This window comes from Etheostoma spectabile, chromosome 18 (assembly GCF_008692095.1).
Source record: "Etheostoma spectabile isolate EspeVRDwgs_2016 chromosome 18, UIUC_Espe_1.0, whole genome shotgun sequence".
Classification (NCBI taxonomy): Eukaryota; Metazoa; Chordata; class Actinopteri; order Perciformes; family Percidae; genus Etheostoma; species Etheostoma spectabile.
In genome coordinates this window covers 2,436,624-2,436,924 of record NC_045750.1, presented here as the reverse complement: position 1 = coordinate 2,436,924, position 301 = coordinate 2,436,624, and the positions used below count along the sequence as shown (strand labels likewise).

The 301-nt window shown below is 35.5% G+C and overlaps 1 protein-coding gene across 2 annotated transcripts in view; it reads left to right on the top strand.

Moving 5' to 3' along the window:
- Nucleotides 1-301, top strand: part of gtf3c2 (general transcription factor IIIC, polypeptide 2, beta) — a 29,699-nt gene that overhangs the window by 17,461 nt on the left and 11,937 nt on the right. The window lies entirely within an intron of this gene.

Below are 301 nucleotides of genomic sequence, written 5' to 3'. Positions count from 1 at the left end.
GGATGTTGATGATAATCACAGACCGGAATATGTCAACTTTTACTCAATACTATTTCAAAAACACATCAATTGTTTTTTCAAATGCTATAAAATTGAATAAGACACCCCAAAATTAATGAAAGTAGAGATTTGTACTTGGCAAAGAGCGTTGTGTGGAATCAATCATGTTATTTTGGGGAATTAAAAAGAACATTGATATAGGACAACGGGTCAATTTGACCTGAGGACAACATGAGGAACCCATTGTATTGTCTTGTGTGTTACATTCTCTCTCTCCCTCTCTCTCTCTCTCTCTCTCTCT